The sequence below is a fragment of the Protopterus annectens genome, chromosome 3.part0, assembly GCF_019279795.1.
Source record: "Protopterus annectens isolate FY-2018-M chromosome 3.part0, PAN1.0, whole genome shotgun sequence".
In the NCBI taxonomy this organism is placed as follows: domain Eukaryota; kingdom Metazoa; phylum Chordata; order Ceratodontiformes; family Protopteridae; genus Protopterus; species Protopterus annectens.
This window is the reverse complement of record NC_056731.1, coordinates 1,777,771,538-1,777,797,424: the sequence shown is the minus strand read 5'-3', so window position 1 is coordinate 1,777,797,424 and position 25,887 is coordinate 1,777,771,538. Positions and strand designations below refer to the sequence as shown.

The following is a 25,887-nucleotide window of genomic DNA, read 5'->3' as shown; positions in this document are numbered from 1 at the left end:
AAAAAAGACTGGGATGGATCCAAAGTCTGCAAATTCCTGTCTTTATTTATTTATATGGGGTCCATTATGATCATCTCCATGGCTTTAGATAAGGCTGGAGAGCAGTTCTCACTTGGCGTTGGAGATGTTTTGGGGGCTGCTGCAATCGCTTGGTATAGATATCTCTCCTTTTGGGGGAAGTTTGCACTACCCCTGACCCCAGTAAGTTTAGCACAATGCCCGTAGGATCAGTAATCTTCACATCATTTGAACTAGTTCTGAGCATATCTGATCTGTTCCTCCCAGGTTTCTTGTCTTTTGAGTCTTTAGCTATTTTTCTCTCAAATTTGCTTTGGATGATTTTTTAGAGAGCTTTAGTTTTTACTTATAGTGATCAGGGTGTACTTACCTTTAAAGTTTTGCTCTCTCTTGTGTAGTTTTCCTCTCCTTGTTGTAGAGTTTGTTTTTTATGGCTGGGGTCCAGACTGGGACTGGGCCCTTGGTACAAAGAAGAGTCTTTTTTTGCTTGGGATTGCCTTTATCCATGCAGTCAGCAGGTGCTGGTAGAGGCATTTTTGTAAATGATTCAGCGGCGAGTACTGTTTTCTGCGGCTCGGGGGCCTTAAAGGAGACCACACTAGTCTTTAGTGTGTAGGTTTGGGCTTATAGACTCTCTCATGGAGATCTGTGTCAAGCCATGAAAAGATTCAGCTTTCACTGATTTCCTATTCCTTTACAGAACAAATGGTATCTCAAATACCAAGTTAAAAGAAATACAACTTCACCAACATATAAATAAGATGTACTGGCATGACAGATTCCTATCCCAACATGTCCCCCACTTCTGGAATAAACTTCCAGTGCGTGTCAAGCAGAGTAGCACCCTTGCCACCTTCAAGGTAAACCTTGATAATTGTAAGGACAGCCCCAGAGTCCATTCCTGTCTAAACTGTCTTGCCATCCTTGAGGCTGGGAGAAATTCTGAGTATTTTTTAGCTAAGCTTGGTGTGCAGACTGATTGCCTAGTACTTACAGTACATGCAAACCTACAAATCTAATGCTTATTTCTCTGGACACTGAAATTTCTAAATCATTCCCTGGAAGGAAAAACAGTTTATAGATTATAAGAAAATATTATTTATGCTGGCTGATTGTTAAAGAATGAGGACTACACCTGCACCACCAGTGACCTTAGATAAATAGTGACTAAATTTCTTCAAGAGCAGCAGATTTTGGTGGAGTAAAGGAGCAGTGCCTGCACACTTTTTTCAGGAAGGAGAATTAGAGCTGATTCCAAGTGGGCTGACTTGAACAGCATAAATCCCAAGTAGAGACCAGAGACCTAGTGTGGAGAACTATGGCTTATAAAGATGCTGCACCTACTCTGTTGACCCTGTTAAGAGACTTTAAAGCTACTAGCATGTGTGCAGTTGTAGAAGTCCCATATTTATAACATCATGAATATGTTGTAATTTTGTTTGTATGACTATCTTACTTAAAGGCTTACTATGGTCCAGAACTGAAAAAGAAACATACATTTTTCTTCTTTTTTTGATCTCCAGCAACTTAGTACTGCCCCTGCAGAATTGCAGGTCATGATTTTTGACATCTATTATGTTTTAATGCAAAATGCAGTAGTGTACATAGGAAGGGTGAGAGGGGAAACTTCCCCAGGTGCAAATTGTTGGGGGGTTGCGATTAATGCAATAAAAGCCAATAATGCATTTGCAGGCAAAACTGAGCACTCTAGCTCACCATGTGTTGTCTAAACTGTAGCAGAAGCTGGCAAAATTGCAGTAAGCAGCTTCCCACAGTTTAAAAGTAGTTTTTTTTTTAACTAAAACCTTAGTGACATCATGCTCCGTGCAAGCTATATACTGTGGCAACTGTTTAATACACTTGTAAAATGCAGTTTGCTACAGTTTAAAACAGAAAAGTTTTTTTTTTCTTACTAAAATCTGAGTGCTGTAGAGCTTCATACAGGTACGGTATAAACTGTAGCAACTGTTTGCTACATTTAGAGCAAGTGGTTTGCTATGGTTTAAAAGAAAATTGTATTTATCTATTTATTTATTTATATTTATATTTATTTATTTATTTATTTATTTTAATAACATGTGCAGATAGTGAGTTGGGGCAGGGCAAAGAAACAGGACCCAAATGGGTGGGGCAGGAAAGGGGGGTATGTTGTGCACTTGGTTGGTGTACCAGTGGAAGGAATGCCATTTTTTTTCTCCTCAATTAAAGAGCTGGAAGGGGGTGGTAAGTGTGTAGATTGATTTTTTGCAGAAGCCCTTTTTTCTCTGTCTCCAGTTGAAGAGTTGAAGAAGTGGGATGTTAGTCTGTGGGACCAGCACTTGGTGCTGTTTGAGCCACCTATACTTCTGCCAAAATTACTTGATATAGGGGTACATTGACACAATTTTGTTTTTTGTCTAAGCATTCTGCTTCCTACAAAGAACTTTCTGTCTCCAAAAGCTGAACTTAATATTTTCTATCCTCTTCTTCAAGATTTATTTTATTTACTTCCTGTAGTAGTAATTGGAATTTTTCAGTGATTCATATTGAATTGTGCAATTAGCGTACTTTTTTCTAACACTGTAATGAGCCCTTTCTTTTAGCTGCTGAAAATACGTATGATACATACCTCTCAACCTCTATGACCAGGAAATCTGGACAAAGCCATATGTAATGGGGGGCAATGGCCCAAAAATAGGGACAATTTTTTTTAAATATTGCTCTTACAAAGAAAGTTGATAGAGTAACAGATTATGAATTAGCATAAATTTTCTGAAGAGTATGAAGTCTGCAACTCAAATGCCTGTCATTATTTTTTTACTTTTATCCTCAGTGATTTGCCAGAAAACCAACATTTTATGAGGAACATACTAAAAATGCAAATCAAAAATCTGGACATTCTGTGAAAATCTGTACAGTTGAGAGGTATGTTAACTCTTCCAGTTTTCATTTTGGGTTAAGTATAAATATATTATATCTCAAGTCCTTGTAGTCTCAGCTGTTAATTCAGCTGTAGTAAAAGAACTGAACTGTTTCTTCACAGCAAGACTGTAATGTCAAAGACTCAGGAAATGTGTAGCTATTGTGACAGGAAAATAGAGTAGGTTTCAAACACTTTGCTATGTAGGCTTTTCCTGGGACAAAAATCTTAAAATGAAAAGGTCCATGTTGTGGAACAGCCATGCAGACAAATTCCTAAATTATTTTATGCAACTCTACCATAATGTTCAGTGAGTTGCATGATATCTCTTAATAATTTCCTTAAGAATTTCTTTCCCTGTATTAGTGAAACAGCAAAATAAACTTTAAAGATTTAAAAGCATATTCTAATGTGAAATTTTAAAATAACCACAGGAAGATATTATTAATTATTACTGCAGTTAGAAGCATGTTTCAGAAATTCACAACAGACTCCTAACCACATTATGTGTTACAACTGTTAAAAACCTAGACATGGCTCCTTTGTCATTTCAAAAATATGCCAACAATGTATAAAAACAGAATTACTGATTAATTAGTGTTTAACTAGTTCTGCAAACCATCTGCTGTCATTATTTTAATTTTCATTTGACATTTAGTGCAGTGTTAGAGGCACACTGCACTGCTATTGGCACTACAGGTAGCAGACATGCATTTGGTTCAGAATGCTGTTGGTTATATTCCAATAGTGGGTTAACAGATTGCTGACACTGCAGTGTACCATAAAGGGGTGATGCATTCCTGAATGCGTTATACTTTGTATAAGATTTTAAATTGAGGCTCCATCTGCCTGAGTTGGGGGTAGCTCAGGTGGAGGTGAAAATCCCATAGCACCTGTTAAAAGAGTAGGGGAAATTTTCAGTGCATTAGCCAAAGTACCCATAGTGGTGTTATATGTATAAATACCACTTTTTCTCCTCTGAAAAGAGTCCAGTAGCCTAGGTAGACTATCCCAGTCAACAAAGAATAAATAAACATCTAGATTCTGTCCTCTAACAAGCTTTTTTAATAGGATAATCATATATAAATACATAAATACATTCTTGTGTTCATTATTGGAATATTCTTTAAATAGGGAGTTTAAGTTTAACTCACTGAACAAACTAAAGTAACTAGCTGATGAGTTTTTTTTTAATTTTAATAAAGATAATCCAGAAAAAAGAAAGAAAGAAAGAAAGAAAGAAAGAAAAAAAGAAAGAAAGAAAGAAAGAAATAAAAAAGAAAATACTCATATACTATTGCAGTTTGGATACATATTCCAGTTATTTTCTTTTTGAAGAGACTTTCCAAGTTGTAAAATAGGTTGTTTGGTAGAAACATATTCAGGAGCAGTTTGTTCATTGTTACAAACAGAAGTCTGCAGGTCATTGGTCACTTCAGCACTATTAAACTTAAGCATCAGTCATGGAACAAGATATTAGTTTATAGATATTTATCGCTATCAATAAAAAAAAACAGAACGGTCAATGACTCATAACTGGTCAAGGGTTCAGCCTTATCTCCTTCATTCATTGTCTTTGCAAAGTTTATATTATCTTCACTTCTGTGTTCTCTGTGAATGCCAGTATCCTACCACATCCCAAACATACTGATTAAAGTGTTACTATCTATATCGCTCAGTATCCTACTACATCCCAAATATACTGATTAAGTTGTTACTATCTATATCGCTCAGTATCCTACTACATCCCAAACATACTGATTAAATTGTTACTATATATATCGCTCAGTATCCTACTAAATCCCAAACATACTGATTAAATTGTTACTATCTATATCGCTCAGTATCCTACTGCATCCCAAACATACTAATTAAATTGTTACTATCTATATCGCTGACTATCCTACTACATCTCAACATACTGATTAAATTGTTACTATCTATATCGCTCAGTATCCTACTACATCCCAAACATACTGATTAAATTGTTACTATCTATATCGCTCAGTATCCTGCTGCATCCCAAACATACTGATTAAATTGTTACTATCTATATCGCTGACTATCCTACTACATCTCAAATATACTGATTGAATTGTTACTATCTATATCGCTCAGTATCTTATTACATCCCAAACATACTGATTAAATTGTTACTATCTATATTGCTATGGGTTCATACTAGGTTAACAACCACCAGGGTCTTTACAAGTCTAACCATGCAGCCCAACCCAGTTTTGTCCCAGAGTTCCTTGGCTGCCTATATGTTGGGGTATGTTAGTGGATCTAGGACTATTGAATGAAAGTTGAATAGTCCGAATCCACAATCACCGAACACACTTTAACGAAAGCGCTTTCACCGAAAAAGTGCTTTCGTTAAAGTGCGTTAAAAAAAAAAAAAACCCAATAAATCTACTTTTATGCAGGGGTGCAAGCTCCCCTGCACCCCCCACCCCCACTTTATTATTCTCACTCTGAGATCGCACTACAGTGAGGAAAAGGGAATATTCCCTTATCCGCACCATAGTACGATCTCTGCAACAGTCATTTCCCCACGACTCTCTCTAGCTGCAGGCATACTTCAGTGAAAGTGCTTTTTCGGTAAATAGCACTTTTGCGGAAGAATGCCCAGCTGTTTGTGCTTCGGTGAAAAGTTCCTTTGGGGATCAGTACCAATCCCATGGTAGTAGAGAGGTAGGGTTATGTGGAGGGATATGTTAGCTGTGGATTAATATAATTACTGTCGACCTCTGTCCATCAAAGACATGGGGCTAGGCTGGGGCATTTATCATTGTCCTTGTGGCCCAATGTCTCTAGCAGATCATTTTACTTACCCCATTATTGATTAAAGAAATTACAAATTAAATCAAATTAAGTTGCTGGAGGTAGAAATATTACAATTATGATCCCACAGAGGCTGATGTTGAATAAAATGTTATTCTATAATTTTAATATCAAATGAGTGGCACAAACCACAGGCTTACACTATATTTGTAGATATTTTAAATTTATTTACATTTATTAACTGGGTGAGTAAGCTGGTCCATGGGACCCCTTTCAGTTATGACCCAGGCATCAGGCAGAAACAGAGCATTGATGGGACAGTTAAAAAAGACTGAAACGGTTAAAAAGACTCAAATCAATACATAATTCAGTAACGTTATAATGTAGCAGTTTGATACTGAAATATAAGTTGAACAGAATGTTAATGAAAAATAAGGAATTAGCAGTGTACTAATTACCTAAAGACAGGATAAATTTTAGTAACGTTATGATATTTATTTCATTTTCCAGTGCCACAAAACATATATAGACCATTAAGACAAAAATGGATAGGGCTAAATTTACTGTTACACACTCTGGCATTGCTACACCAGAACATGGGTCATGGAAACAGCTACTATTATTTAGTACTAAATATTGCAGGCTGATTATACATCCAGTGAGGTCCAAGACAAGAACTAAATATTTAGTCACTGAAGTCTGGTTATCCTAATCGTCAGAGTAATGTATTGAAGGCATTGCCATTATATAGTATTCAGATACTAGGACCAGGACCAGGACCAGGGCTGCATTTAGTAACACACAATGAAATACATGTCTCACAGAATGTCATAACATGGCAGAACAATCACCCACTAAAGGTGCAAATAAGATAAAAACGGTTCTGGAATATTATAGCAAGATTCCAAGATACAGTTAACCAAACAGGTGTGCTATGATAGTGAGGAAAGAAAACAATGTAAACAAGGTCACATAATGTGGTTATGATGCCTGAAAATGATGCAATTTTACATTGCTTCCTATACTGTAAAGCAAAAGTGCTCAGCTACAAGCAGTGCATACATATGAACCTGTCAAAATGATGGAATGAACAGTTAAGCTTTGGCAGTGGTGACCAGAAGGAACATGGCAGCTACACATGCCACACCCCTCAGCCAGGTCAAAGTGATGTTGTTGGTTCTGTGCTAAAGAAGCCTTGCTATGCTTACTGATCAGGGGCATTTTGTCCACTATGGGAAGACAGGGCTATATTAGGCATTGTGCTATGTGTGCAATGCAGACCTTACATCAGCTTGGCAATGAAGCTGCAATGTTCTGCAGATCAAGGCTGCAACAACATTCTGCATGCTTGCTATTGGTACGTTCCAAAAGCCTACATATCATGCATACGTTACATATCAGTCATCTGCATGAAAGACAGTCAAAATATATTACAGAATATATAAGGGAATTCTAAATGAAATTCTCAGTTAAAGCAAGTCACAGGGTGGGAGGTCTTTCACTAGTAAAGTTCATTCAACCAGCAATCAAATGGGCAGATTAGGAGGGCAGGTAGCATTCTTTTTCTGGTGTTAGTGTCCCATTCTCTAGCTGTGGTTCTTTTGCCTGCAGCTTATCAAGTGAACAGCAGAATCAAATGTAAAACAGCAGTCTTAACTCTAAATGCTTTTACTAAAGGAGTCATGACCCATGTCAATTAAAAAAAAAAATTTGATACATTATCTTCTGCTAGAGTTTAGCATGTCTTCCCTTTTCAAGAAACAGCAGAGAGCGAAGTTATCCCACACTTAGTTCAGCAGCAGAAAATACATTTTTGACAGTATCCACCTTCTGTAACATTAGCTCTCCCAGTCTTTATGAAGGATGTATCATTTTTGATGCCTTAATTACTGCCAACAAGCAGTGCAGAATTAGTAGAATGAAGCTGTATATGTTTGGTAATATGTGTTTCTATTTTTCATCAAAATTACCGCAGTTCAGCCACTTTCATAAATGAAAATAAGTGGGAAGAATTTAACAGTCTTTTTTATTGAATCATTCAATACAAAGTGTTAGAAAGAAGTATCCCAGCCACAGGAAATGTGTTCATAGAAAGGACAAGATGTTCCCATTCGGTGTAATTTTCATGCCAGCTTTGATTACATGTTGCAGTGCAAGAAGTTGCCAGAGAAAGGCCTGGAGATTTTTTTGCATATGCTCATGCCAGTACTAATTAAATGTTGCAGTACAGGACGTTGCCAGTGAAAGGTCTAAAGACTGTTATAGAGTATGCTCTCTGATCTACATGTGCACATCATATGTGATTTCCCATCGGGGAGCACCAATACAGCTTCTGCATTAGTAAGTAAACATCACATGCAAAGCAGCTCTGATTCCATGTATTATTTAAATGTTGAAGCTGTAATGTTATGTTGTGCAAAAAGCATAAGCAGCAACCAAAGTCAAAGAGAGAGAAAAGAGAAAATTGCTTCTTCTATGTTTGGTTGAGTCACTAAAGATTCAGCCAAATGAAACACGCCTATCAAAGCTTCAGATGAATGAAATACAGCATGAAAAAAATAAAAGATTTTTTTAACTTCTATACCCCTCTTATTTATCTGTATCAGAAGTGCAAAATCCAATATAGTTAGTTCTGACACTTCAAAAAATTAAACCTGATTTTTCCAAAAAAATACAAAACAAAACAAAAAAAAAAACAAATTTTATAACCTCCATTGTGGGAGGATGAATCCCACAAGACTACTTATATTAACTTTAATATCACTGTACTACAAGTATATATTCTCCCTGTTTGCACTTACATTTTGTCTGTTGTAAGGATTGCAATTACAGTCTTTAAGGTTGTCTATGGATTTCACTTGGTGACGTGGTAACTCCAGTCACACAATTGTAGACAGAGAAAAGCCTACACACACAGAATCACTGCTAGCATGGGAAGAGACACTGCACTGGCAATCATTTCTAACAAGAAATGGGTACATTTAACATCAGGTAACTGAACTCGACATCTCTAAAAGTCTTCCACTTTATACTTGACCAAATGTAAGGTAATAAAGGGGTGTAAATCAATTCATGATGTGGCAGGGAAAAAAAATCTTCATGTTGAGCAATATGGCAGATTTTTTGGTTATCTCATTGAAATGCCACTGAGAAAGTATATATACATAATTGTGCTTAACAAAACAGGCTTCCAAAATTTTTAATATCATAAGAACAGCTAATGTAATATGATTTGGAGGTATAAACAACTGATTTTAAAGATAATGCAATTCAATTTTTAAATGGTAATATGTATGAATTTTTTATGGCAGTTGCCATAAAATAAATCTATCAAAGAGACATATTACCAAACATTGAAATGGCCAATATACAGTGATTTTTTTTTTCCAAATGCAACATTTATTCTAAAAAATGAACAGTATTAAGCAACTGTTGTATATGATTTTTTTACAATGCTTGTGCACTTACCTGCTAACCATCAGCCCCACTCATTGGGTCTGATAGTACCTTTCTTCCCTTCCTCGGTGTGATAGCACCCCTCTTCCATCTCTGGGTGTGATAGCACATTTCTTCCCAGAAGTTGCAGTGGGAGAAATAGCTGTGTAATGTAAAGTTGTCGGATTTTAGATGGAGCCGGATACATGAGCTGTTCTGTCTAAGATGTATGGCCAAGGGTATACGACATTGTTCTCACATATAAATCAATGGATAAGCCAGAAATGCTGCTAATGACAACAAAGGAGAGAAATTTCATTCAGTGTCTAAAATAACTGGCCCTGTGATCTATGAAGTAAAATGTGCAAATCAAATTTGTATGTACATGCTACAAAAGAGCCAGTTTTGTTTAGGAGAGAATGGACATGAAGAATGAGTCTAAAATGAGTTTAAACAGTTTTTCTTTGAAGAAGATGCAAGTGTCAGACAGGGACAAATTTGAAATAGTGAAGACATTTCTGAATAGCCAGGCAGTACTCTTGGCTTATTCCTGAGAAGAGACAATTGCACTTAGTCAGTTTACCTGGTTAACAAATAAATAAAATAAAAATGTATATCAAAGGGTATAACAGCAATGAATAACCTAGAACCAAATGTGAACCCCAAAATTGTGTAAGGTCAGGGCAGTGCCATTTACTGCTTCACAAAAGGAAAAAAAATCTGGAGTCTTGGGTGTAGGATAAAGTGGTATAAATTTGCTCCATGCACAGTGCTAATGCTTAAGAATGATTACATAGGAGATGGATATGTATACAGTGATGTCAAAGCCATCATTAACCCAGTACTAGGAATGATGCAGTATACCCTGCCAATAAATGAAGATAATTTTGCAATCCTGACTGGGGGGCAGCACATTTTGGAAACACATGCTGCACAGTTATAGATGGAACAGTCTATGATGACTGATGCAGATAAGAGTTTGTTCTAGTCGTTTCTGAAAGAGAATAGTAATGTGACAAACTACTACTCCAGACACTCTACAAATGGAGAGACATTTCCCATAAAGGATCTGGCACCCATATGAAGGTTAACTTTAAAGAAATTATTTACATATCCACCAGCAGCTGTAATTCATGACAAGGGCTGTTATGGTTTAAGATCTGATGAGCAGGCAAGCATTTTCTGATGTTTTTCTCCCTGTGAAGGTTCATAATAGCTTTGGTTCATAACTTCCTGGGTAATTACTAGACTAATGACCCCAGGCATCTTTATAGGCCTGACCTTGGTTCCCAAATTTATCTATCAGGTTCATACTCTGAGGTGGTTTTATGGGGGTATATGTTGACTTGGGCATAGGTGGTCAAGCATTTAAAGACTACCTCTATCTATTAGAGACATAGGTGCCAGACCACAGGTAAATTTCTGGTTCCCCATCCACTGGTTCAATTCACACTTGAATTGGATTAGGGAAGAACTCTGCTTTACATGGATGGGAAGCCTGTTCCAAAGAAGCGATACTCTCTGAGTTATACACCTGTCCCTCCAGCATGTATTATTTATGCCGCAATCAAAGTTTAAGTCCTTGGATCAGGTAATGCTGATGATTTTTGTTTTGCAGATGTGCAATAGGTCCATCAGAGTAGAATCAGAGAAAGTTTTCTAGACCAGACATAGATCACCTATCAGCAAGCTGTAGGACACTGAGTAGAGGGACAAGGCTTTGAGGTGGTCTCTATAGGGCATTTTGTTTATGCCATGTATTCATTTTGTGAGGAACCTCTGTGGATGCTGCAGTTGTTATATATGCCTGGTCAGGTATATAACAAAGAGGGCACTCAGTGACTGGTCTGTTAAGAACTGAGTACAGTGGAACAATAAAATCCTTGCTCCTAGATGCCATATCCCTCCTTGCTTATAAGTTGTGCAACATAGAATAATTTCCTTACCACCATTGATACATGATGATTAAATGCCAGGTTGCTGTCTACATGCATTCCCAGATCCCGGACCACTGGGTCTACTCTTAAGATGTATTATTAGTGTGGTAATTTCCAAGGGTCTCTGTTTTCCAAAAGGATACTACTATGCATTTGTTGGCATTGAGCTTTATAATATAGTTCTGGTACCAGTTATTTGTATTTATCAGGCCTTCTTGGAGAGTATTTGTGTCAATGGGGGGTCTATGACTGCACCCAGTTTGCAATCATCTGCAAACTTGGTCAGCCAGCAGCTCATGAGGCCTTGACCTCAGAGAAACAGATACCAAAAATGAGCAGCCTTGCACTCAGCCCTCAAGAACTCCACTTGCCTCTTTGTGTAGGTAGATTTCCCTATCCAAACATTTTGGTCCTATCTGTTAGCCAGCTGGCTATCCAGTGGGTGCCATAGGGGGTTATTATCTAGTTTTGTGAGATTCACAACAGTGACCCAGTAGGATATTATGCTGAAAGTTTTGGTCAGGTCAGGGTAGGCAGTGTGCACTGTTTTCCCCTCAGCTACTTCTTTGGTAACTTTCTTGAAAGAAGTCCACCAGGCTAAGCAATTCTCTACCATATCTGACTCATATAGTGGCCCCAAGAACAGACAACACCATTCCCAGAGCTTACTAGGCAGGTAGGGAATGGAAGTAGGCTGCCAGGCATTTCTTCTATGTCATGTATATCACACACACACACACACACACACACACACACACACACACACACACACACACACACACACACCTTGAGAAAATTTAGATTCACAGCTCTGCTCATCACATGTCTGTGGGATGTGGAAGAAATGGGGGAAACCACAGTTCCCAAAGAAAACCCATGCAAACACAGGGAAAACACGCAGACTTCACTTGGAAGCCTAGCCAAGAAAAGAACAGATTGAAATTAAGTGCAAGAAGGGAGGAGAGGGAGCAATATGGGAAAGAAAGCATTGCTGTGTTTATTACAGAAGTAGGGCTATATGTGTTTTATACGTTGTGTGATTTGTAGATGCATCTTACTATATGACATGTTTTGTGCCTGAATATGTACCAGAAGGTTCACTACAAAGATACAAATTAAAAAAAAAAAACAATTAAGATAGCAATTTCTTATGTGCAAATTAAAAATCAAGAATATAGATGTGAAGGTGTTGTTTTAAGTGCAGGCCAAATTATTCAGCCATCAAACAGCAAACTCTTAGTGATCCTGTGTTCTCTGTAGGAATCAGTCTAGTAGTCAGTACAGAAGACTAATGCTCTCAGCTATTAATGAGCTATTTTTTCTTTAGCCAGGATACAGGGTTTGATTCCTTCTACCTCCATTTACCTACTGTGTGATTCTGACAAAGTCACTTAAACCAGATTGTGTTCCCAGATCACACCAAAAAAGGGCAATTATGTCTAGCAGACTTACCTAGTCAACAAATAGGTAAAAAAAATCTCATTTAGGTTTGGAGATAATTATTCTGTATCTTAAAATAAGCTGCAGCTGCCTTTTTGTGAGGATATTGTGCTGTGTCCTACTTAGAGGCAATCTGTGCTTAACCTACAAAGCCATGTCTGACCCAGACCTGCTAGATATGCTACACCTAAAGAAATCCCAATCCCTCTATGCCACACCCACATACAAATGGCTTTTATAAACCATTGATACACAATAACCGGTTGAATCTGTTTGAAAACATTGAAGGAAGATTAGAGAGCACTGGTATAGATAGTCGTAGGGACCCTAACATAGAACAGCCTTCTAAGAGCTACCCCCTAAGTTTCATAACCACTTTCAGTCTGGACTCTAAACAAATTTCAGAGATTATTAGAAAGAATTGGTACTTTATTACTACTAATTCTTTCTTAGTGGAGAAACTAGGGGCAACACCAAAAATAGTACATAGAAGGGGTAGGAACCTTAAAGAACTATTACAAAGAAATCAAGCCAGTGACCCCTTCAACAGAGTTAATGGCTGTTTTAGGTGTGGAAGGTGTAATTACTGTAATGTTATACGTACAGGTAACTCTGTTACTTCCAACTATAAAAAATATGAAATCACCAGTAAGATTAATTGTGAAACAAAATCTATTATATACATGGCCTTTTGTGTTTGCTGCCCAGCTTTCTATGTTGGGAAAACCGATAGAAAGTTTAGGGAAAGGGTTTACCAACACTGTTATGCCATAAAGAATGGGAAAACAGAAAACGCATTGGCGAAACACGTAGAAAACTATCCAGGCCATAATTTTGTGTACATGGGAATTGATTGTATCCCTAATTCCATCAGAGGTGGGCCAACTTCTCTCTTATTAGAGATTCGTGAGTTGGAATGGCAACTAAAGCTTAATGCTTTCAATTTCCCAGGTTTAAATGAGAGCTGTAATATTGCTCCAGTACTTAAGTATAGAGCATATTTAAGATAATTCAGTTGTCATAAACTTTTTTATGATTTTTTTATGATTTTACTCCTTGAATGACTTTTATTTAAACTTGTAAGCATATGTCTAAGTTACATTCTTTCAAGACACATTAGTGTGGGCATTTTGAAGTTACCACTGACTTAAATGGTGACATTTCAACATAATGTTTTAAATTGCAGTACTACATACAAAAATATTTTTGTATTATAGAAGGAAGCTCTTTTATCTTATTTAATAATAGAAATAAGAATACAAACAACAATAGAATTTTTTAGAGGTTTTATATGCCTCTTGGTGCTTTATTTTAATCAGGTTAGAGCACTTGTTTAGTATTTTACTAAGTGTTTCACATGCCATTTTTGGTGTTTGTTGATGGGGACTGTGACATGTTTTTTAATAGATATTTCCTTTTTAAAATGTTTGATTACTTATGAACAGGAAGTGATGTATGTAATTGATTTTAGAGTTTAAATAGGACCAAAGAGCTTGCAGCTGCTTTTGGCTCCTGTACCTCTGAAGAAGCTACTCGATAGTAGTGGCGAAAACGATTTTTTTATTGTACCCAATAAACCTGTGTTAAGGTCTACGTGGCTTGTGGATTCATTGGCACTCCTTCAGTGTGCTTCTCAAGTTTGTGTTTGCTTTTCCAGTTGATAGATGAATAAGTTAGATGATTTAAAGGAGAGATCAAAGAGACACAGTGTATGGATTGTATGGATAATAAGCATTCCAGAAGTGGGTTCTGATGCAGATCTGTGCTGGTAAGACGTGATAAATGAAAAGCTGCAAACACCAATAAAGTTTCTATGGTTATTGAAAAAAATCTGGTATATAGACAAAAGTAGATCATCAGTTCTATGGTCCTGGCAATGTCTATATAGTTGGGTAAACAATACAGTGACACTGAGGATGCTGTCTGACCTTCATTATATATTTAATTAAAGTCAACATTCTAGAAAGGAATATATTACAATGTGCATTGTTCTTTTACCTACTTCATTAGCACCCATATCTATATAAACCACATCAAACAAAGAACAAATGCTGAAGACTTGTAGAACAATAAAAATATGGACTTGAAAATAGTTAAATATTACTCTTAAAATCTATAAAATACAGACTTGGATATGATACAGATGCTGTGTGCCACTACCTGCTTCACCTATCTGGCCATACTCACAGTGCTGTGGTATAATAGAGATTCCTCAAGGTAACCACACAGAAAGGGGTCCAAATGGAGAGATTAGCAGTCTGAATAGAGAGATGAATAAATCAGCAAGTGAAGGAGAGTAATTGCTGGAATTGAATTCATCCTCAAGTCTTAGTAAGTACCTTCATGAGGGGGATCCTGTTTTTCAAAAAAATCTCACCAAGTCAACACTGATGTATAGACTGTATTTTTTATCGCATCTATTATGGCTAGAACTAGGTTAAATAATAAAAATGATATCTGGGTGCGCAAGACCCAGGATAAAAAAGTACCCAGTCCTCACAGGTGCACTGGTGCCAAGAATGGAAAAAATGGCAGTGTAGAATCCTCAAGACATGGAAACATTACTTCAATGGAGCTAGGCCAGTTTAAGGGGGAGGATGGCCCCTCTGTTGTAGAAGGAAGTCTTCTTCTTCTTCTTCTTCTTCTTCTTCTTCTTCTTCTTCTTCTTCTTCTTCTTCTTTCGGCTGCTCCCATTAGGGCTCGCCACAGCAGATCACCTGTTTCCATTTCTTCCTGTCCTCTGCATCTTGCTCTGTCACACCAACCACCTGCATGTCCTCTTTCACCACATCCATAAACCTTATCTTAGGCCTTCCTCTTTTCCTGTTACCTGGCAGCTTCATCCTTAGCATCTTTTTCCCAATATACTCTGCATCCCTCCTCAGTACATGTCCAAACCAATGTAATCTTGCCTCTCTGGCTTTGTCTCCAAACCTTCCAACCTGGGCTGACCCTCTAATATACTTAGTCCTAATCCTGTCTATCCTCGTCACACTCAGTGCAAATCTTAACATCTTCAGCTCTGCCACGTCAAGCTCTGACTCCTGCCTTTTTGTCAATGCCACTGTCTCCAACCCATGTAACATAGCTGGTCTCACAACCCTCTTGTAGACCTTCCCTTTCACTCTTACTGGTACTCGTCTGTCACAAATCACTCCTGACACTCTTCTCCACCAACTCCATCCTGCCTGTACTCTCTTCTTCACCTCTCTTCCACACTCACCATTACTCTGAACTGTTGATCCCAAGTACTTAAACTCATCCACCTTCGCCACCTTTACTCCCTGCATCCTCACCATTCCTCTATCCTCCCTCTCATTCACACACATATATTCTGTCTTAGTCCTGCTGACCTTCATTCCTCTTCTCTCTCTAGAGCATATCTCCATCTCTCCTGGGCCTCCTCCACCTGTTCCCTACTCTCACTACAGATCACAATGTCATCTGCAAACATCATAGTCCACGGGGACTCCTGTGTGATCTCGTCTGTCAACCTGTCCATCACCATTGCAAATAAGAAAGGGCTCTGAGCTGATCCTTGATGTAATCCCACCTTCACCTTAAACGCATCCATTACTCCCACCGCAGACCTCACCACTGTCACACTACCCTCATACATATCCTGTACCACTTTTACATACTTCTCTGACACTCGCGGCTTCTTCATACAATACCACAACTCCTCTCTAGGCACCCTGTCATATGCTTTCTCTAAATTCACAAAGACACAATGCAACTCCTTCTGACCTTCTCTGTACTTCTCCATCAACACTCTCAGAGCAAACAACCCATCTGTAGTGCTCTTTCCTGGCATGAAACCATACTGCTGATCACTAATCATCACCTCACTTCTTATCCTAGCTTCCACTACTCTTTCCCATTACTTCATGCTGTGACTGATCAGTTTAATCCCTCTGTAGTTACTACAGCTCTGCACATCACCCTTATTCTTAAAAATCGGTACCAAAACACTTTTTCTCCATTCCTCAGGCATCCTCTCACTTTCCAAGATTTCATTAAACAATCTAGTTAAAAACTCCACTGCCATTTCACCTAAACACCTCCATGCTTCCACAGGTATGCCATCTGGACCAACAACCTTTCCGTTCTTCATCCTCTTCATAGCTATCCTTACTTCCTCCTTGCTAATCCACTGCACTTCATGATTCACTATCCGCACATCATCCAACCTTCTCTCCCTCTCATTCTCTTCATTCATCAGCCCCTCAAAGTACTCTTCCTATCTGCTCAACACACTCTCCTCGCTTGTGAGTATGTTTCCCTCATTACCCTTTATCACCCTTACCTGCTGCACATCTTTACTAGCTCGGTCCCTCTGTCTACCCAATTGGTACAGGTCCTTTTCTCCCTCCTTAGGCCAAATAATAGCCAAAAAGATGACAGAGTGGACTATTGAGATAAGAAAGAAATTATATATTATTACTATTATGCAAGAAGTCCAGAAGTTCCAGACAATAGATATTCAAAAAGATTAAGAGAGAAAATAAAGGAAAGAAAAATACTTGCACAAGAAAAACTGACAAAAGCTTCAAATGCAATTTTTTGTTCATTAATACAACAGATTTATGAAAAACATTATATAAAGCAAGAAACCTTTGTCCATTTGGAAAAGAAGCGACTATGGAAGTACGAAAATATAAATAAAATCTAGAGATTTTTGACAGGTATAAAAAAGAATATAGGCATGGGAAGAAAGAGAGAGTGGATATGGTGGAATATTTATGTAAAGGAGAAAACCAAATTAATAAACAAGAAAAGCAGCCCCAAAGATATTCGAAGAGAAATACAAGCAATGGCATCCAGATATGGAAAATTTTACATAACAAAAAATAAACGAGGGAACATCGAGTAGAAGATTAGTAAAGTAGAAGTTTAAAAAAACAGAAGCTGAAGTTATGGAATACCTGCAAAGTAAAGGATTTAGTGTACAAATTCTAACACAGGTTATACCTCAGCATGATGGAACAACGAGACTCCCAAGTAAGGTGAAACAGGAGGAGCGAGAGATATCTAAAGAAGAAATGTGGATATGGGAAAGAAAAAGAGACTTAATATGGTGCAGTATTTATGAAAAGGAGAAAACAAAACTAATCAATACAAAAAAGAGTAGTACCAAAGATATTTGAAGAGAAATATAGGCAAAGGCATTCAGATATGGAACATTTGCAATACAAAAATAAGAAAACAAAGAGGAAACCTAGAAAAGATAATTAGTAATGGAGAAGTTAAAGAAATAGAAAATAAGGTTATGGAGTACCTGCGAAGTGAAGGATTTAGTGTAAAAAAAATCTAACTCTGATAACACCACAGGAGGATAGAGCAATGGATCCCCAAATTAAGGAGAAACCAGTGGAGTAGGAAACATCTGATCATTTGCTATATGAAGGTACTTTGGAGACTTCCGTATAAAATCGGTACAAAAGTTCAATTGGAGTTGCACAGCAAGAGAAGGAATAGGAAACTGTGGCAACTATAACTCAGTCAATGTTGTGGAGTGATAGGCCAGTGAGAGCCCATATGAAAGAGCAATGGATGACACAGGATGAAACTGAAGAGAATGTGGCACAGGAAGATACTCTGGAACTTTCTGTAGAATGCCCACAGGAAATGAAAAACAAAGAATGTGCCCACAGTTTAAAAGAAAATTATCTAAGAGAAGAGTTGCTTGATTTAATAGAGATGGATAGACATTAAGATCATTGAAAGAAATTGACTACATAAAACCAATAAAACCCCAAAAGTTAGAAGTTTGATAAATCAAATGAACACAGTAATTAGGAGTGTTCATAGAAATTCATATGATATAACAGGAGTAAACAGGATATATTACTGTGCAGTTAAATTAATAACAGAGTCTAACCACAAAAACACAGGGCAGTAAGGGAAACAAAGGGGAGAAATCAAATGCCGTCATGGAAGTATTGAATAGAGAAAACTTTAAAGCCATTAAAATAAGATGTGTCACTATTAGAAGAGTATTGAAGAAGGAACAGATCAACACAAATACTCAGAAAGATAGATATGGTAAAAGCAATGAACAGTATCAGAACAGTTCAGGACCTATCATGCACTATTGCAAATAATAAGCTAAAAATATCAGCGCAGTCAGAAAAACGTAGGAGATATGCAGATAAATATAAAGAAAAAGTACAAAATAAGCAATTTACTGATGACCCAAAAAAAGTGTTATAGAGAAACAAGGCAAAAGGAATTGAAACACCACCAAAAAAGAAGAAATAGATACATTTTGGAAAAATATCTATGAAGATCCTGTGGAACATAACAAAGATGCTGAATGGATAGAAGAAGTAAAAGAAAGAATAAGAAGTTCAAATGTACAGCATATGAAATGGGATGCAGTAATGGCCGGAGAATTTAAAACAAAGTTAAAAAAAGCTTTTAATTGAAAAACCCCATGCCCAGATGCAGTACTTAACTTCTACCTAAAAGTATTAACATCTTTACATGAAGATTTAGCCATGAATAAGAACTGTTTATATGTGCGACCTGAACAGACACCAACCTGGTTAGCAAAAGGAAAAGCAATACTTCTACTTAAGAGCAAACCTGCAAGCTATCCTAAAAATTATATAGACTAATAACTTGCCTTCTAACAATGTATAAACTATACACTGGAATTAATGCCAACAGAGTTTATAGTAATTTAGAAGGAAAACTCAGTCATGACAATGGGATAAATAGGTAAAAAAAGAAAGTCATATGGAACAAATGATCAACAAATGATCATTTGTTGTTAAAGTCATAATGGAAAACTACAAAAAGAGGACTAATCTAAGTATGGCATGGATAGCCTACAAAAAAGCATTTGACAGTATCCCACATTCATGGCTAAAAGAATACTTAAAAATATATAAGATGCACCCTACACTGATTGATTACATTACAATGACCATGAAACAGTGGCAAATCCCTTTGCAGTTAAGGCATGATAAAGGACAAAATATTTTTCCTGGGATAAAAATTCAAAGGGGGTATTCCAGGGTGACTCTTTGTCACCACTGCACTGTTGTCTTGCCCTTAACCCATTAAGCTGTCTACTTAGCAGATTAGGTCATGGCTACAATTTGGTTCCCAGAAAATAACAAAGTGTAAAGACTTCTCATCTTCTTTTTGTGGATGATTTAAAGCTGTATAGTTCATCTGATGAGGAACTGAAATAACAACTGCAAGCGGTCAAAAATTTTCCAGATGATCTAAAAATGTCATTTGGTCTTGATAAATGTGCAAAAGCAACCTTTAAAGCAGGAAAGCTGCAGCACCAAGAAAACATCAACCTGGGACAGGAATGTGATAAAAAAGAGAGTGCATAAATATTTGGGAATTAAAAAAGGATCAATAATAAAACATGAACAAATGCAAATAAAACATGTAAGAAATATTTTAGAAGACTAAATTTGATACTGAAAACAGCACTGACATCTTGGAACAAAGTCCAAGCTATAAACCAATTTGCTCTTCCTGTCCTAACTTACTTAATTACTTGGAATGATTGACTGGCCTCAAAAGGTGTTGGATCAGTTGGACAAGAAAACAAGAAGGATGCTTCATGCTCATCAAATGGTTTATAAAAATAAGTGCATACCAAATCTATATATTTCCCATTATGAACGAGGTATAGGATTCCTCAAAACTGATTACATGTATAGATCTACAATCATAGGATTCCATCCATATCTACTGACCTCACAAGACCCATAGTGAAAGTTTTAAAACATGAGGAGAATAAGTCTAAGTTGACTTCCCTGCTTAGTTTAGCAGAAGCATATCAGTGTCAAGCAGGAATGGAAATCAAACCAGAAGTAGATAAAAATCAGGCAGCAACTGAATGTGCCAAAAAACAAAATGTATTTATATTTAACATTTGTTTACTGGGAAAGTCCAACTGGGACAGAACCCATTTTCAGTGAAGGCCCGGGGAGAAATGTTCCAGACACATGTGTTTGGAATGTGGGAGGAAACTGGATCAACTGAAAGAAACTCACATGAATGCAGGGAGGACATGCAGATTCTACACAGAAGGCACTCCAGCCCCAAAAGATACAAATAACAAAAAAGTTTGTAAACTTATAAAATAGTAACATAAGCAGAAAAACACAAATTGTACATAATACATATATAATGTTATACATTAAAATGTTATGGAGCATAACATATACATAAAAATTGTAAGAAATAATCTATGGTCTTCCTAAGATCAACAAGGATCAGAACAAACCCTCAATGCATCCAATTATTTCACTCATTTATGTTGCAAATGCATTGAGACCTGTCTTGGATGTGATTCCAACTGTACTGTGAGATACAAAAGAATTTCTCAAAGATTTATATCAATGGTCAAATGTTAATAAGGATGTCAATAATATTTGTTTAGTCACTCTTGATGTGAATTCTCTTTTTACAGTAATAACAAATGATATTGGTATTGAGAATATCAGACTCTGCCTTTCAGAATATACTGACTTTACTACCAGTAAGATAGATCTGACCTGTGCCTTGTTAGAACTCATTCTTGAGAGCAATGTAGTTATCTTTGGGAGTCAATATTATCTGCAAAAGGTTGGCATGGTCATGGGCCCAGCGTGTGCCAATATCTATGCCAACCTTGTTTTAGCTCATTGGGAATGTAAACAAGTACTGAATGCCAATCAATTTCCCCAGATTGTGAGTTTATATAGGTATTTTGTAGATGACATCTGTATTTTGTGGACCTCTCTGGATTGTTTGAATGGTTTTATAGAGTACTTGCATAGTACCACTGGAGTTTTGAGGTGCAATCATCGTTTATTACATGATTGTACTGATTTTTTTAGATGTTTCGATTAAGATTGATGACCTATTAGGTTTTAACACAATGTATAGGAAACCCTGCAGGAAAAATGCGATTTTACATAAGTCTAGTATGCATCCTAGACACATGACAAGGAATATTTTCAAAGGGCAGTTTATGAGAGCCAGTAGGCTATGCAGTGTTAATATTGAATACAAAGCCCTGGTAGATGGTATGAGTACAGAGTTTGTAGCATGTGGTTATCCAAAGAAGGATGTCCAAATTAGTTTGAATCAAGTACATTCTATGTTTAATATCATAGACAAACCATATTTTTCAGAGGGCCTCAGAGGAACTAATATGATTGAGACTAATAGGTATGAGTTGAATGGGATCAATAGGGTAGTTCTTACCTACTCAATATTACCTGTGATATTACTGGAAAGAATTGGCATTTGTTACGAAATTGCTCAGAGATTAGGAAAGTTATAGATGATAGGCCAAGATTTGCATTTGATAACAATACTTCACTTAGCAGAGGTCTATGCTATAAACAACAGTACGATTTTGGTCATCCTTGATCTGAACGGGAGGGCACCTTTTCTTGTCGTAGATGTAAGACTTGTCAGTATATTCTTAGTTGCACTTCTTATGTGATCCCTAAGACTGGACAAAAGGTTGAAGTCTCCTTTTATGCTGATTGCATAAGTAGAAATTTAATCGAATTGGCTAGTTCTACAAGATGCACTGCCTATTATATAGGTAAAACTAATAGAACCTGTAAGAGAGGATCCTGGAACAGGTAGGGGACATTAGGAATAAGAGAAAATCTAGTATATTAGCACAACATGTATAGCTATTTGGTGAGGACCACAAATGTAAGTTTTTAGTATTAGAGGTGTTGGTAGACAACAAAAGAGGAGGTGATGTCAACATTAACACAGAAGAAAAGGAATTGAGATGGATTCTCTCATTACAGGCACATGTATACTCATGCCTGAATGATAAAATATCACTTAGGCCAGTGTTGAAATCACATTCATTAAAACATTGAACAGTAGTAAGAGATTTGGTTGAGTACAGTTTATATGTGCCATGATTTCACACTTATATGCTGTGCACTATTTTTATGTTGTAATAGATTTAAGGTAATTGATATGGTCTATTTAGTCCATTTTTATAGACATATCAATATATTAATGTTTGATATAGAATTGTTACTTTTATATTTTTTATTGATAGGGGTTACTTTTACTCTACTGAAGAATTTCCAGTTTTGGTGTGCATGACACTGGGTGGGGTGCTGTATCTCCTCGCCTTGCTCGCTGTGTATCTGGAGTATCTCTGTGATTGATGGGGCACACCTTTGTGCTGTTTACACCCTTGTTGTTTAGATGTGAAATGGCAGTGATGTATTTATCTATTTGGAGTGTTTGTGAAGTTTGATTAAATAACATATATTTCTATTATGACAAATGAAATGGAATATATTGAGACACTGATGGACGGAATACGTCAATGGAAATAATATCATGATCAACAGCTCTTAATATATTTTTGGTGGTTGTATGTGAATGGAATGGGAGTTGCATTGCTTTGGTGTGCCCTGGATTGCACTGTGACACCACGTGGATCTGCAGTGCATTGGCTTTGTGTGTGTGGCACTCCACTTGTTAGTGAGATGCTCAAAAATATTTGTTTAGTTGTTTTATTTAGCTAGAGTTTTAACTGATGCAAAACCATTAGAAATAGTTCTTTTGGGGGGTATTGAACCTTGCACCTTGTATCTGGGGGGGCTGAAGCATTAACCATTGTGCCAATTTTCAATATAATCTTTTGATCTAGTTGTAGTAAATTACATAGAAGGGTGTGTATTTAAATGAAGTCTCAACAGCTGCTTTGCTATTGAATTTTGAAGAGAACACTGATTGTTTATTGATTGTTAGCTAGTTTCTCCCTTAGACACATATTGTTACTGCATATTTATGACAACAGTGAATTTTATTGGTGTACGAATGAACTCCTATATTTTATTGGTTGTTAACCTGATTCTAGAACTGCCACAGTATGTAAAAGATGCTGTTTTTTGATGGCATCTGATTGGATGTTCGGTCAATGTTTAGTAACATGGATTGGTCAATTATATTTTTATATTTCTACATAAGAAGATGATTTACTAGGTTCTGAAATGGTCTGAAGAAGTGGTATTTTGTTGCTGTGAAAGCGCTAACCTTTTTATTTTTACATCAATAAATTAACGTGTGGTGTTTAGCAGTGGTGGTCAGAGCTTGGAATTTTTTCTTTCTGTTTCTAGGTATATTCAACCTTTGCCTGATCTGCAACTCTTTGGCTTTCAGAGTAGAGAGAGAAAGAAAGGTGATATTTATGGTGAGTATAGGAGAAAAAATATATACATATATCAAACAGACAGTGAACATCTGCAAAGGAAAAATAGATAAGGTATGTAAAAGATAACCAATACAGCAATATGCAAACCAGGGGATAGACAAGAGGGTATAATATTCAGCCAGATGTTATACAAGAGCAGAGCCAAGAATTAAATAGATGGGACTTTAAAAGTATTTTATGACATGCATAGATACCACAAAAGGAGGTACCTATAAAGATGAAGAAATGCAGGGAAAGGGGGAATCAAAAGAAAGGAAAGAAATGGTGGGGGTCCCTAGAATGAACGGTAAAAGCTGGCGGGCATAGGAAAAATGAGCCTTTGAATGCTTATATATAGAAAGAGAAGCAAAAGTAGATACTAAAACAGAAAATGTGATGTAAAATCTTTTGAAATAGTATGTTCTCAGTGAGAACTGCCAAATGGCAGAAGATCTGGCCAAGCTGGGAAAATCCTATGGCAAGACCTGGTGATCTGGTGACAAAAATACTGAGGGAAAAGAAAGGAGCTGCAAAGATGAAAGGAGCAGACATCATCTGAGGGATAAGTGTCAACTAATATCCACAAGTTGAAGCTATAGTTGCATTAATTGCTGTGGTATCACTGGATTAGGTAAGAGTAACAAAACTACATCCACATATAAAGATAAATATATGTGAGAGAGGGATAAAGTTGGAGCTGAATTTGTCAGCCAGAAGATTTGTTATATCTCCCTGTCCAGTGAACATGGTTCCATTTACCAACAGTTTGATACATTGCTGTGTGCTGCCTTTGAGATTGTGGACATAGCTAAAGAAGCCATTATGGTTGTCCTTGGTATAGGATGCTTCTTTACCTCAAATTTTGCTTTGTAGGTCTCACCTGGTCATCTGAGTTGTCTATTCAGTTTGATGCCAGTTTTAATCTTTTTTTTGGTGTTACATTTCCTAATTTTAGCTATGATTTTTTTTCTTTTGTTGCACATCTTGTTTAATTTTGGATTCTACCAGGGTGGTTTGTTTTTTTAGTTAATTTTGGGCTTACATCTGGTAAGCACAGCAGCCTCTATTGCAGTCATTGAGATGGTTGTATCAAGGTTTTCTGAATACTTCTGCATAGGCTGCTGTGTTATCTGGGTTTGGAATGGCCTGAAATTTCAAAGATTATCACTTAATAAAAGGTAGTTAGCCTCTGAGTAATTTCTAACTGTGGTTTGCTTTGGCTATAGAATTGATTCTTATTTCAAAGGAGACTGCTTTGTGGACTGACCATACAAGAGAGGACATACCACTAACATTCTCTCATATTTGCATGCAAAGGGTCCAATATGCTTGTATTTCTAGTAGACGTGCAGTAACTGGTCCAAGGTGTTTGTGTTTACAAAATCTAGGAATCTCTGCACCTGCAAAGGGTAAGAAATTCACACAGACAAACTATTCCGTAAAAAGTCAAACATCTAAGCTAGAGACTTCACTGTGCAATATGTTAAACCTTCTATAGTAGAAGTTCACTGGATATTTGCAAATGACCCCTTAAGGGTAGACCTGTGTTTCAGCTAGATGGTTTCTGAATGGCCATGACTTTTCACTTTTTTACTTTTTAAGTCTTTACTGGTGCATTCAGACCAATCGTTTGGCACAATATATAGTCATATGACTTAATGAGAGGAATACAGCAAGGATTTTTAAATTTATACACCAACTTCCAGTATGTAGCATTCTCTTTCTCCTAGTATAGCCTCTCATTCCAGCTTCATGTTTCTGTACAGTACTCATTTTCAGTAGTAAAACAAAATCCTAAAATGAGAATCTTAAGCAATAAGTTCATTTAGCCAACCTGGCATTCAAATAAAAATCTGTTTAACCAAGTCTGTAACATAAAATAAAAGGATAAAAAATACACCAGGCTTCTTTTAAATTTAAATTCTAGCATATTTCATTACAGGCTTCTTTTAAATTTAAATTCTAGCATATTTCATTACATAAAATAAATCTGTTATCCCCTAAGTACTTAAACAATCTGCTTACCAAGATTTCAATATTCCTCTTTATTCTGAATGCTTTATTTTGTTAAAATGTTGCATGTGGTTTTAAAACTTATGCTCATTGTATATTTTTATCTTTAAAGTTCTCTGTAATAACATTTGTGAAGCATTTCTCCCCAGGCCTCCACTGAAAAT

General features: G+C 36.7%; 1 long non-coding RNA gene across 1 annotated transcript in view; it reads right to left on the bottom strand.

The window, feature by feature from the left end:
• Positions 1 to 9,175: 9,175 nt before the first annotated feature.
• Positions 9,176 to 25,887, bottom strand: part of LOC122797058 — a 250,379-nt gene continuing 233,667 nt past the window's right edge. Inside the window, exon 4 of the long non-coding RNA XR_006364027.1 lies at positions 9,176 to 9,426. This is a non-coding gene — a long non-coding RNA (uncharacterized LOC122797058). The remainder of the gene's footprint in view (positions 9,427 to 25,887) is intronic.